The following is a 14640-nucleotide window of genomic DNA, read 5'->3' on the forward strand; positions in this document are numbered from 1 at the left end:
GTAAATGCTTAAAATACAATGTTTTCTTACACCATGCACATGAAATGAACGAAATTTCTACACATAATATACACGACAGATATAATATTACGAAACAAACTTCAGCATGATTTCAAGTTGTCACAGATGACCTTCTAAATTTTGTATCAGGCATATTTCAGTAAGTTAGTATGCCTTGGCGAAGAGAATTGAGTATGTATTAGTGACTGCAGCTTGATTATATCGTTTGTCAGATGGAGACTGACATTATAATCATTAAACAGAACTAGATATGAAAATCTTCTCACAAGTTACTCCAACACCTAAAGCAAAATACATCTCACGACTGTACTTGTGTCGTCGAGTCCTGTGTGATAACTGATAACCATAGGATTAAGTTCCTTGTCCTCAGGTATAATAGTCAAAATGTTTTTTGCACACTGACCACCCGCCTTTTCATACTTTTGGAAGACACTAATGGAGAGTTTCGACCGAGAATTCGTGAATCTATTTTTGAAGTCCCAAATGCCCTTGTCATAGGATAGAAATCTGGAAAACTAACCTCCGACCAGGTCTAACGATATTTGAAGGATGTTTTCTTTCCCCGTGATGGAAAAAAGTCTGTATTATTGTTATATTCTTGGGGCTGTTGATGTGAAAGAACCGTACAGGGCGTCGTGCCCAAGGACAAGGAATCTATTCGTCTGATGATCCCAAAGGACTCGACGGCACAGGTCCTGTCGTCAGATGTATACTAAGGCTTTTAATATTGGAAGAACTTTGTGAGATTTTCAGGTCTAGTTCGGTTCAATGATTGTGGTCTCAGTCTCCACTTGAGAAACGATATAATCATCCTGCAGTCACTAGTGCATAATCAGTTCTCTTCGCCAAGTCTTACACAATGTACTGATTTACGCCTGATACAAATCAGGATATTTAGAGGGTCATTCGTTACAGTTTGAAATCCTACTTAAATCTGTTTTATACTGCGTTCTCTGTCGTGTATATTATGTGAAGAAATTTCGTTCATTTTATGTGCATAGTGAAAGAAAACGTTATTTTTAACCGTTTATTTACAGATTATCATTATTGTTACGATTTTCTATCATAATAATGAGTTACTTATTATTTTTCATTAACAAAATACACATGTGTGAAATGGTAAACTAAAATACACAAACAAAAATCTAAAATGAACGTAAGAAATCTAATAACAATTTAAAACATAAAATAAATATAAGTAAAATAAAAAACCAAACTAATGACGAGTTTTAAATGATTAAAAATAATGTTCAGATAATTAAAAATTAGATGTGTTGAAAATATCCTGACAGCACGTAGTGCGCAGATTATTTCACAAAACTGGTATTTCGGAAACCAACTTTATTACAAGTTTGTGTGGCCATCTTCCGCAGCAAGCATATAAATACTTGTTTTGTAAATAAAACTGCCTTTTCCTGCTGCTGGTTATTTTATTATACGTGTATGTATATGTGTCGCTTGAAAGCTTCTTTAATTTATGTTGTAACAAAAGTTTTCATTTTTCGAAATTAATTAATGGTGGTGGACTATTTTGAAAAATGTCAAACCGTTACTAAATTCGATGAAACAGTTTTCAAGAACGTTAATTACATATCAGCTTTTATAGGAGAAACATTTTTACTGTATCATCGTTTGAAATATATGCCCTCCGAATCTAATATCCAAATTAACTTTTCAGGATATGTTTTGCCTCTTAAAAGTGAAATAGAGCACAAACAAAAAAATACGTATTGCATTATGTTGTCCTCTCTTCACACCGACAAATTTCGTCAAGATCGTTTATTGACACTTGTGAATGTTCCCTTGTCAGTGCGGCCCTGCACAGCCGTGTCCTTGTGGGATATACGTAACGGGTATGCTGGATGTTTTGAATGAAACTTGTACTGTTTGTTGTTGTGCGTACTTAGTATATAGAATTCTGGATAGAAAACCAAATCCGGAAATGTGTTATTTCTCTGCTACAAAAAAAATTATATTAGCTTCTGCTTCATCAAAGAGTCAAAACTAATGTAAAATCCATTTATGATGAAAAATATATTTTTGGAACTTTGCTATATGAAAAGTAATTTAGCCTGTTACAGCATGTAACAATTTCATGATACTTTTCGAGCCTTTCCTTGCGACCAGCAGTTCCTCTACATTCTCGTTTCCAAAAACTGGGACTACCGTGCTATGATTGCAAATACCCCATTCTTTACCTCTGCTACGGTACCAGCACCAACAACCACGTCGCTTCCATTGCAACTCTACCACCACCGTCGCCACACAATTCACTGAGCTTTCAGTAATTATTGTTAACATTTCACGTTGACTGTTGTTATTACTACTGACCAGGTGCTTCAAATTTTCATTTTCACAGTTAGAAAATTATTCACCTTATTTTTTAACTTACATTTAAGAACTTTAACTGAACTTAAGTTTATGAAAGAACTGACAGCCAAAGCAATCTCAGTTTCTAGACAAATCGGTGTAAACAAAACTACATAGAAGTTAAGATGGCCCTTCAACTAAACTTAACAATGAACCAAACGCTACCCCAACGACAGTGCTGCATTACATTCAGTTCCATTTTTGTTTCGGGTTTTTGGTGACTAAGTGCACAGAAAGTACAAGCACCAATGGAGGTCTCTTGGCGCCCCTTTCGTCTTGGTGCCCGGGCCTATCTGGCCCATGTGGAAACCCAGCCCTGCAATTTGTTAGAAAATAAAACTCAAAACTCTTGATAACAGTTCTTATCAATCACCAGACATACTGATGCATCTACATTCTAATAGGTTTTTATAATTTACTTAGTTGAAACAGTATATTTGGTGTGAGATTTGTACATATTATTTTACTGTCAGGCACGTAACACCCAGATACATGCGAGTACTTTTTATATTCACAGTTTTATTCAGTTCGTACATTTGCTGATGACACCAGAAAAAAAACATTCGAGTTGAAAGTACGACGCAGCTAAAGGATTTTAAAACCCAAGATAACCTAAAATGTTCAGTAACGAGGTGAATAGCTAAGAACAATGAAGTAGTTTCGATATTTCATGACAAATCGCACGGGTTATAATTGCACCAGTAATTATCCATGACTAGTTTTCTTGCTTTCTTCAGACTGATACAGGTTTGATATATCTGTTTGTACGCATGTGGGGGCGGGAGAGAGAATGGCAGTTTCGTTTGTGAAAATTTTCTCGGAGGGTTAGGGGGCAGCTGCCCTACCTTACCTCCCACTGAATATGTCCATATGACGTCACTTACTTTGCAACTACACATTGCTTTTTGGTTCACTTACAAGTGCTGTTCTACATGTCATCCAAAAATGTCACTACATAGTTTTGAGCTTACTAATTATGTTCCTGGCCCATCTTTACCAGTGTGGGGTTTATATCAAATCTCTTCTGCTGTGGAAATAATTAAATCAAATACAACAAACTAAAATTAGGCAGGGGTTGCGGATTAGTAGTCCGAGAAGCCCTACTCTGTACTTTTTCAATGGACTGACAATGGAAATCAAGAGCATGTCAGTCAAACAATACCATCAGTCTGTGCCTTCCTCAAATCTACGTTTCAAATAACTTCACATTTCATTAGTAAAGTATCACGATGTACGATAACTTTGTTTCAAATCACATCTAGTCTCGGGATGTTCAGTGCACACTTTATGTTCACAATAACTCATTACACCTTTTTCCTCATCTTCGTAAAGTATGGTCTTGCACTTTGAGTGTAGTACACTTCTTTGTAACACCACACACAGCACTATTGATACCGAATGTTTCTGCAGATTTGCACAGAATAGTGTGCGATGGAGTCAAGCTGTATGAGCACTGCTGCTAATGACCCCAAGAAGCAGCTCTCCCAACCATTTAGTTTCATTCTGACTATGATTCCGGTTGTACTTGCCCTTATGCGTGAGGTGTGCTCGCTTGTGTGAATGTGTGTGTATATTTTCTTTACTGAAGAAGACTTTGGCGAAAAGCTATAACGTTCAAGTCTTTTCACTGTGCCCCTCTGCAACTCAGTGGGTCATGTTTACGGTGAGTAGCAATCTATACTTTTCCTAATATTGCTGATATTCCAACCTGGAGTTTCCATTGTTTTCTTTCTTATCTGTGTCTCCCTCTATACCTTCTCATCCTCATCATCCATTCCCTCCTTTCTCTCTCTCTCTCTCTCTCTCTCTCTCTCTCTCTCGCTCATTCTCTCTCTTGATTATGCTCTGACACTCTGTTACCTTCTCTTTCTTTTCGTTATTTACAGTAATTTCACAGTTATAATTAATTTTTAAGTTATTTACTCGTTACTTTTTTGTGCATTTCTTTCCTTCGCTGCGTATTCATTTCTTACGATTCCTCGATTCCTCTTTCCATTGTGTATTCTTGACTCATGTTACTGTTTTTATTCAACTGAACAGGGTACTACTTACAGTTGCATTAACCTGTCACAACCTTCTTTGTTATTATATTGAATAATGAAATGGAGATTTTACAAAACGTCATGTTTCAATGCTTTGAGGACCTCCCGAGGAACTAAGGTCCAAAAAACTAAATAAAAGTTTTTAATGGAAAATGCTGAGAAATAGAATAGTAATACAACCACATCTAATATCGGGGATAGTGATTCAACCACATCTAATTTTGTACAACTTCCAAATTAAAGTTCACAATGTGAAAAAACTGCAGATCACTAGAAAAATGTTGTGTACTAGTAGACCCAAAAAATATAGCTGGCCACAAACGTCCTGCACTAACAGCTCTGAAAAAACTAACTAAACATAGTATTTTTTTTAGAGAGAGTGATATTTTAACGAAATTTATTATACTTCGAAACATGATTAATGACATTTCTAAATAAAAAAATCAGCCCATATGAAAAAGCTGCCTTATGCACCAGCAAATCCTCTGACCAAGTGATAATGGCCAATGACCGTTTTTCCACAAATTTTACATCTGCCAATATATTCTGGAGGTATACCACTGCAGGCTATAGCTAAATTTGGTTCTTACATAATTAACACCTCTAATATGTTGTTAAATTCATCGTTATTTCTATAATTCTGCAAAACATTTTTTATAGGAGCATCTCTGTTCCACATGTCAGTGCAGTGTGGAGATTTTGTCATTGCATTAACATAGTGCTCTATCTATTTCAGACTCAAACATCCTCCCACTTGTTATGACATCTTACAGATCTGCCTGCAAAAGGTAATGAGTCATATGGAAGTGAGAACAGAAAGTGCATAGTTCAAATGGCAGCTGTCTCTGCTCAGTATGCTTCACAAGCTCCAATAGTGAGCCATGGTCTTAGATTAGCACTTATATAGGGAGTCTGTCAGATGGGCATAAGCTTAGATTATGTATTTTTGATCCTCTGCCTCCTTGAAAAAACATGTTCAAAAAGGTATATTTGTACAGTTTGTGGTGATTTGTCGCCTCAGTGGTTAAGTGGCAGACTAAATATTAAGAAATCATAAGTTACATCAAAAACTATACATCTCCATACTAGAGGTTAGTTTTTGATGTCACTTATAATTTCTTTCTCTTTTGGTAGCGTTCATTAATATGAAAAATGTGAGTAGTTTAACTATGGATCCCCTTATAACTAGCTCGTAAGTCTGACCAAACGTCGGAGGATGGCAAAGGCAGATTGTTTTCACTAGGACAACGTCTAAAACCACTCACCAAAAAGCAGAAGCGTTGAGCTGTGGTCAGGCTCACACGACAGAACGAAAACGCGGTAGCTTTTGAAGTTATTCTTTGATGAGCTACAGTAAAATAGACAAACATAAACACCCCCGCCCCCCCCACCACCACCACCACCACCACACACACACACACACGACTTTGCCCCTATGTGGCGCTGGCTAGTCTAACTGTGCCAGTGACAATTTTGTGGCAGATGGTCTGGCTGTAGTGGGTGTAGTGTCGGTTGGGTAGGTAGAGGGAGAGGGAGATGGAGACTGAAGGCAGGGAGAGGCACGTGGGGTGGCTGGCTAGCAGCATGGAGGGAGGCTACCTCTTCCCCAGTTAGGAATATGGGAGGGAGGGGTGGCAGGTATGTGGTCTGGTATGATTATAGAGGTCAGTGGGAAACGACACGCACTGAAGGCGATGTGGGGGCGTAAATTGGAAGGCGGTGACAAGTTAGAGGAAGGAGAAACTGTCAGGTGGAGGGGACGGGGACAGTGTTTTGCATGAGACTGAGGCCAGGACGATTACAGGAGTGAAGGATGTACTGTAAGGATCTCTTCCATCTGTGTACTTCAGAAAAGCTGGTGATGGAGAGAAGGATCCAGATGGCTCAGGTTGTGAAACAGCCATTGAAACTGAGAGTGTTGTGCTCAGCTGCATGTTATGGCACCAGATGGTCAACTTTGTTCTTGACAGTAGTTTAGTGGTCGCCATTCAGTCTGGTGGACAGTTGGTAGGTAGTTAGTCATACCAACATAAAGGGCTGTGCGGTGTTTGCAGCTGAATTGGTGTATGACATGGCTGCTTTCGCAGTCGGCCTGAATTATGATGGGGTAGGGTAAGCCTGTTACAGGACTAGAGCAGGAGATGCCAGATGGGTGGATTGGGCAAGTCTTGCACATTGGTCTGCCACAGGGATCATATCCCTGTGGGAAGGAGTTGAGGCTGGAAGTGGCATTGGGATGAACTAGGATGTTGTGTAGGATGGGTGGGCGATAGAACACAACTTTAGGAGAGGTGGGAAGGATCTAGTGTACGATGTCCCTCATTTCAGGGCAGGATGTGAGATAATGAAAGCCCTGGCGAAGGATATAGATCAATCATTCCTATCGAAGGTGATATTTGGTGACAAAGGGTGGATATGGCACAGGAAATATGTTTGTGGACTAGGTTTGAGGAATATTTCCCTAATGGGCAAGGGAGCTCTTGTCACTGAAGTTATATAGTCCATGGGTGGCAAGGCTGTATGAGAAGGATTTTTTGGTGTGGAAGGGATGGCATCTGTTGAAATGGAGGTACTGTTGGTGGTTAGTGGGTTTAATGTGGACAGGGGTGTTAATGGTCAACGTCCAGGAATGTGGCACATATGGTAGGAGAGGAGCAGGTGAAGCAGACGGGAGAAAAAGTGTTGAGGTTGTGAAGGGTTGTTGATAGGGTGTCTTGATCCTGAGTCTAGATGAAGATATCATCAATGAACCAGGACCAGACTAGGTGTTGGGAAGCTAGAAAGGTTTCCTCTACATGGCCCATAAACAGTTTGATGTAGGAGGGTGCTGTGCAGGTGCCCATGGTTGTGCCATGGATTTGTTTCAAAGGAAAAGTAGTTGTCCGTCAGGATACAGTAGGTAAGATGTATAACGAATGAGCTGGTGGGTTTGGAGTCTGAAAGACGTTGGGAGCGGTAGGGAGGGAGACGTGAATTGCTGCCATAAGGGACTGTCAGGTCCCCATATAGCCGTTTTACAGATGGGGTATCAATCGAGCTCTTGAACGACATTACAGAATGCAGGCCACTTTTCTATCATGCATGTGTGGCAGTTGAAGTCACTTCATTATCTATTAACCTCATGGTTACTGTGAAGGATTTTTTTATATGTGTCTGCTTTGTACCAGACCTTTTTTGAGTGTATGTTTTTAACGCTTTTGTATGTCAAATGTATTGTGCTTTAGTTTTATCTTTTCATTTTTCGATTATTTTTTACTTTTATACACTAGTTTATATCTTGGAGAACAGTTCATGTACGTACTTCTGAATTTATGAATGAAGGAGGAATATTAATAATGAAGTAAATACTGGACAAGGATACGAGGAAGACAAATACTAACTGTGGAGGAGAGGTGTTTTTTATCAGACAGGTACATAAACAAGGTGTTTATTATTGTGATTCAGTAACTTTTTCATTCTGTTGTCTATATTCCATTCAAGATTTTCCATTTCCTTACTAAAATAAATACTAAACAAAAGTGTGTGTGTGTTTTATATGAATCCATTATGGAACATTACATATGTCTTTATTCCATACTATAGAATGTGGTGGAACTGAATCAGTTTCATTAAATATCAACGTTCAGAGATAATCTAAACAAACATTATGTTTTGTAGTATGGGTACTAATAATTAGCGCTGTATTGTCAGTGGTTTAGACTGGAACCAGCATTACAAACATGATGATGATTCTGTAAACACTGCTAAGAGGTCATGATATATGAACGTGAAGAATGCTTTGATCCTTGAACATGTTTATCAGCATTGGAATAATCACTCATTTGAACTCTGCATTGAACTCACAGCTCCTGGCTGATTAGAGTGGAATGTTCACATATAAGTGGTAGACATCTTTGAGTCAGCATCACAATAAGTTATTTGTACAGATTAATGCCATAGATAGTATACAATCGCACCAAAAAGTATTGGCACACGTGTGTATTTATCGTTGCTGCTTACAAACGCCGCACCTTCCGGTACACAGCACATGTACGTGCTAGCGTACACACCAGAGATTACAATTCTGCCCGCAGTACCTACCGTTAACAAAGAAATGCAGTGTTAAGTGCAAAAATGTATCTCCTCTGCACACAAAAAGCATTGGCACAGAGCGTGGCTTCTCGGTATACTGCTGGGTTTTCGGGTACCGGAACGCCATCTGCTGAATACCACGTCCAAACTCGCTTAAATCTTGATAACCTGCTTTTGTAGCAGCAGTAACCTATCTAATAACTGCGCCAGACACTTGTCTTACATAGGCGTTGCCGAACGCGGCGCCGTATTCTGCCTATTTACATATCTCTGTATTTGAATAAGCATGCTTATAACAGTTTCTTTGGTACTTCAGTGTAGTCTGAAGAACATTCTGGACAATTTGAGCGAGTGATTGGGCCGCCCAGATCGCCCGAAATGAATCCCATTGAACATTTATGGGACGCAATCGAGAAGTCATTTCGTGCACAAAATCCTCGAGCGGCAACATTTCTGCAATCATGGCAGCTATAGAGGCAGCATGGCTTAGTATTTCTGCAGGTGACTTCCAACGACTAGTTGAGTTCATGCTAGGTCGAGGTGCTGCAATAGTCCGACACAACATTAGAAGAGAATGTCACATCGGTGTGTAACACATAAATGCAAGCAAGTGTGTGTAATGATATAAAATGAACAGGACTCTGACTGTGCCTCCTCTAGATGTATATTTTGCGGTAAATATATGTATGCATATGTAATATAATACACGTGTTATTTGAGATGAAATACTCATATAATTTATGTCACAGCATATTATTGCTTGGTTAAAGGTTTATAAGTGTACGATAGGTATTGCATAGTACTCACTCATGCCACCCCATAACCTAACCTCCACATGCGACATGCTATCACATGCAGGACCAGCACTTTTTTTTTCTGGCCCTGGGTAAGTGTTCTCAGGTCCCTCCCCTTAATTTTTTATTTTCAACTTTGGTTTTCTAGATTAAGTCAGAAAATTTTAACGCAAAAATTAAATAATTCCTTTTTTTTCTAAGAAACTTTTATGAACCTCGCAGTGTACATAATTTTAATACTTGACAAAATTATGCTTTCGTTATAGCTTTTTTAGATGGGAACTTTTTTATAATCTCGATGTAATCGAATGAGCGGGCTAACTGTGGCACTATTGCGGTTATAGCTAATCCAACAAGACACTCTTGCCCCATTATAGTTCACAAACAATTTTTGACTCATGGAAGAAAGTTTAATGACCGCTCTGCTTAGGCAACAATAACAGGTAAAGTGCAGAAAAACCATAAGGCGACCATTCTATTTATAAATATGTTTTAAACTGCACTTATGAAGAGCACTGAGAAGGTGCAGAGGGGGAAGTGGTTCCGTCCCAAATTTAGCTGCATAAATATTTTTAACTGTAGACTCTATTGTTTCAAAATCTACTTATTAACTTCTACGCGGTACAAGTACACCATGTTTTCTATGCACTCTGATAGAGTGGACTCGTCTAGTCTTGTGAAGTTTTAAAGTAAACCAAATATGTCCATCAAGTTGCCTATAGCAGCATACGTTATAGTTAATTTTCCTACAACTGTATCTTGAATAACGTTGATAAAAAATACTTTAAACCTGTCCTCTACGTCCAGGTTTAAGTCTTCTTCTGGTGTTTATCTAGAAACCGTTTTCTTTTGCCCGTCCGTTTCTCTGTGCTGCGAATTGTGACAAGGAAACCAGGTGATATTTCAATATTTTCTGTTACCTTGCAACTTTCTGCGTAAAGACTAATCCAGCTGTTTCTCTCTTTATGTAATTCTTCATCCTAGATTCTTAATATTGGCACTTCCAACATCTTTTGCGATTTTTCTTTTTTGAAACACAAAGTTACATATGTTTATTGCAGCTAATACTTTCTACATACCACATTGAAGACATCAATACACACTGAAATGATCAGAAACACTTCTGAATGCCCTTCAGCTCAATATCTACCTCCGCAGTCAATTTGAAGTTAAAGGCAAGTTCAACCACCCTTCATAATCCTGGCAAGAGCTTAGCAAATGGGCGTATGAAATTTATCCATACAGACTATCTCGTTTCCGGAACCCGTGTGAAGAGACCATCTAATATTTTCTTTTAATACTTTAGATCTTTGTGGACCAGCAAGAAAAAAATTACATATTTTCAAAACAATTATAAAAATATTGGCTGCATCAATTCCAAAGAAAGGGGCGGAGAAAAACGGATTTTCCTTTAATACATGTACTTGAGCTCCCTGATACGTCGCCGGTATAGTTCCCATTGCCATAACCCTGCCCAAGACCGTCCCCCTGACCGGTCTTCGTTTACAGTCAACAAAGTCGAGAAGACGTACTCTAATTCTTGATTAATTTTCTTCATCGAGGGCACTATAGTATAAAAACATTTGGTTGTGTTTAGGCTTCATGAAGAGTCACATCTATCGTGACAGAAAAGTATTTATTACGTTTTACCTCTGTTAAAATAGTTTGGCGAGCTGCGTCTTCCCCTGTTTCAATAAATTCGTGCTGAACATCGTGTGATGAGTAATAAACAATGAGTTTTCCTCAGCAGACATGCACCAAAAGTTCAGGCACATTGACCAAATTCATTGTTGCCAGATTTCCACTGATGTCATGGATGGTGTCATCCACTATTGCCAGAGTCCCCCCTTCCCCCACCCCCCTGACAAGGCCAATTGCTCTGTGTATAAACTGGCGGATAATTCAAAAATTGGCGAGAAATTAAAAAATAGACCAGTTGAGTTACAGTGTTTTCTTCCCACTCCTATGACGTCACTGTGGGAGTAGAGCTATAGTACTATGTACAAATTGACAGGAAAAACAAAAACTCAAGACGGTGCATTGCCCTTTTTTTGTGGAAGTAGGTCACTTGTGCCAAATATAGAAGTCAAGATGGCCTCTGGCTTTTCCCCTCATGTCGCTGTGGAAGTGGGTCACTTGTGCGGTATAGAATCCTAGATGGCGATCCAAGATGGCCAAACTGGGATATCTCTATGACGTAAGAATCCAAGATGCTAGGAGGAAGGGAAGTAACCAGTCTTCTGACTTACTTAACATGTTTTCCCCAAGCTATTACTCACTCAGACCTGTTGGCTATTTGTAGCAGTCAGGTCACTTACATAAATCCTGGATCTTCCCCTCTGACGTCATCATTTGAACAGCTGTCACCCAAAATTTAAGTTGGAAGGAAATTCAAAATGATCAGCACATGCTACATCATACGGCATTGTCTTATTTCAACTCAAAAACCGTAAGCCCGTTTTTCCCCTAAGTTCACTTGCGTTATGCTTAAACAATTTCCCCTCCACTACTGACGATGAAGTTTAAGCATTGTCCCCTCTACGCCAGTTATCACAAATTTAAAATGATGAGAAAATACAGGTTATACAGATTTCAAATAATGGGATGTCTGCTGATTGTCTGAACTAGTGCACTTGGACTAACTTTAAAACTGAATAGTACTACAAGAATTTCCCCCGCTCTTATGACGTAGTTGTGGAAGTGGGGCTGTGGTTCTAAGTATAAGTTGGTGAGAAATTCTAAAAATCCAAAAACACGATTGTTATACAGGACTACGAATGTCCCACATCTCAATACACCATAACGACAGCAATAAAATTCCATTTAGTCAAAATGTAAGTTAATGACTATAGCAAATGAACTGTCGTTAAATATAGTTACTCCACCAGTTGTAAAACTTGGCAAATTATCTTCAGAATGCTTCTAGGTTTACAGTGTGGTTTTCTTATAATCTATCATCTTAGAACACTGTTACACAGTCTACATCACACAGCAGCATATGAAAAATAGGATGCAATACAATACTGTTTGTTAGTGTGCAGAAATCCTACAAATGGCAGATTAATAATATGTTCCTTTAGTCATGGTACTTTACAAATCCATCTACAGGGTGTTACAAAAAGGTACGGCCAAACTTTCAGGAATCATTCCTCACACACAAATAAAGAAAAGATGTTATGTGGACATGTGTCCGGAAACGCTTAATTTCCATGTTAGAGCCCATTTAGTTTCGTCAGTATGTACTGTACTACCTCGATTCACCGCCAGTTGGCCCAATTGAAGGAAGGTAATGTTGACTTCGGTGCTCGTGTTGACATGCGACTCATTGGGCAGGCATTGTTGGTGATGTCTTGATTGGGCCCCATGTTCTTCCACCTACGCTCAATGGAGCACGTTATCATGATTTCATACGGGATACTCTTCCTGTGCTGCTAGAACATGTGCCTTTACAAGTACGACACAACATGTGGTTCATGCACGATGGAGCTCCTGCACATTTCAGTCGAAGTGTTCGTACGCTTCTCAACAACAGATTCGGTGACCGATAGATTGGTAGAGGCGGACCAATTCCATGGCCTCCACGCTCTCCTAACCTCAACCCTCTTGACTTTCATTTATGCGGGCATTTGAAAGCTCTTGTCTACGCAACCCCGGTACCAAATGTACAGACTCTTCGTGCTCGTATTGTGGACGGCTGTGATACAATACGCCATTCTCCAGGGCTGCATCAGCGCATCAGGGATTCCATGCGACGGAGGGTGGATGCATGTATCCTCGCTAACGGAGGACATGTTGAACATTTCCTGTAACAAAGTGTTTGAAGTCACGCTGGTACGTTCTGTTTCTGTGTGTTTCCATTCCATGATTAATGTGATTTGAAGAGAAGTAATAAAATGAGCTCTAACATGGAAAGTAAGCGTTTCCGGACACATGTCCACATAACATATTTTCTTTCTTTGTGTGTGAGGAATGTTTCCTGAAAGTTTGGCCGTACCTTTTTGTAACACCCTGTATAAACTGCGGACACCTAAGCTGAGGTCCAGATGGGTCGCTCCAACACAACAATCGCCTCTAGCCACTGCACATTAGATGAAATGCATAGCTTCGACTAACTATTAGAAAGTAACACTATTTCGTGCACCCTAAGTCACCGCTTCCCGTGATAACGCAGGTGACGTACTGGATAGCAGTCCTCTGTGCTGGAATGAATGCAATGTAACAGTCTTATAGCCTGATAGAAGTAGTGTGAAAGTCCTGTATACACATTCCGGTGCTATAAATAGCACTAGATTCGTTGATGTTGTATGTTTCAGACGTTGTGACTAGAGGATGGCACTTTACCCCAGCTACATAGGTTTTACTAACACACTTTTGGTTTTAACCATGGCCTACGGTGAACTACTACCTTTCACAGTTAGTTACCGTTTACACTTACAAAAAATTGACTATTATCGATAAACGTCTCATCAACCAATGTGATAAAAGCGAGCTTCTTCGTGGAAATAGGCAAATGCAAGGAATCAGCGTTTGCTGTCTGAACTTAAATAATAGCCTAAACTGCACTGACGCCGTGAACGAGGATATAACAGAACACTAGGTCACCACAATCTCACTCACTCAGAATAACTGTCAAGCAAGTGGCTGGAGAAACGTGTGCATAGAGCTAACAGGACTTCATCGCTTCCTGTCATTCGATTTATACAGAAGAAGTGACAGAGAAATGGCGCCCTTCACATCACCCCACATACATCTTTGTTTGATGGATTCTATTGTCTGGACGGGAGTTTTGCGCCAGAAACAAGAATTTTGTTTTAAAATTGGTTTTACAACAGTCTGCATCTAGCAGTTACAAGTGTTACAAATAGTGCTAGATAATGTGAATGTCCTTCGTCTTAATACACATAAACGACTGACTTACACGGTACATAAAACGTTTGTAAGGGACTTCTAAATCATTTATGATGAACTGTAAGGGCGCTTGTGGAGGAAAATTTGCTATAATGGTTCAAAATGGCTCTGAGCACTATGGGACAACATCTATGGTCATCAGTCCCCTAGAACTTAGAACTATTTAAGCCTAACTAACCTAAGGACATCACACAACACCCAATCATCACGAGGCAGAGAAAATCCCTGACCCCGCCGGGAATCGAACCCGGGAATCCGGGCGCGGGAAGCGAGAACGCTACCGCACGACCACGAGCTGCGGACTTGCTATAATGGTTCATATAGACAAGTGGTCGAAAACAAAAGGTTCCATGGCAAATTCAGTAAGGTGGTAGCAGCAGATTCATATTATAGACAGAAATAGGTTCCTAACTAGCTGCAGTAGTAGATTCACA

At 39.5% G+C, this 14640-nt stretch overlaps 1 protein-coding gene across 1 annotated transcript in view; it reads left to right on the forward strand.

Moving 5' to 3' along the window:
* Positions 1 to 14640, forward strand: part of LOC124555588 — a 1059882-nt gene that overhangs the window by 811986 nt on the left and 233256 nt on the right. The window lies entirely within an intron of this gene.

This window comes from Schistocerca americana, chromosome X, assembly GCF_021461395.2.
Source record: "Schistocerca americana isolate TAMUIC-IGC-003095 chromosome X, iqSchAmer2.1, whole genome shotgun sequence".
Classification (NCBI taxonomy): Eukaryota; Metazoa; Arthropoda; class Insecta; order Orthoptera; family Acrididae; genus Schistocerca; species Schistocerca americana.